Genomic DNA, 364 nt, shown 5'->3' with positions numbered 1-364 from the left:
CAATGAACTTTGAAAAATGCGAAAGGCTCTTCTTTGAAATGCGTTAAAATAAACTATCAAATTTTGACTCATTTGCGCATCAGCTCGCGTGACCTCACCACTAAGCTTTCATAACCCTTCCAGTATATGAAGCCAGTGTATACAAAATTTACATATATAGTGGAGGTGCATTTATTTTTTCAAGTTCTCCAGGCAAGTGCTTTGGCGTTCTGTTGTCTTCTTCCCCGGCGTTATTGATTCTTCTCCTTCGCACCGCATTTAGCATGCGATTTGGCGTGTATCCGTTTCCCGTTTGTCTCCGTGGGGTTAGATATGGTGATGGGAGGAGAGGCTGGGAAGCTTGTGCCTGATTTCTTGATGATTT

Source organism: Penaeus monodon, chromosome 31 (genome assembly GCF_015228065.2).
Source record: "Penaeus monodon isolate SGIC_2016 chromosome 31, NSTDA_Pmon_1, whole genome shotgun sequence".
In the NCBI taxonomy this organism is placed as follows: domain Eukaryota; kingdom Metazoa; phylum Arthropoda; class Malacostraca; order Decapoda; family Penaeidae; genus Penaeus; species Penaeus monodon.
Note: the sequence above shows the minus strand (reverse complement) of the source record.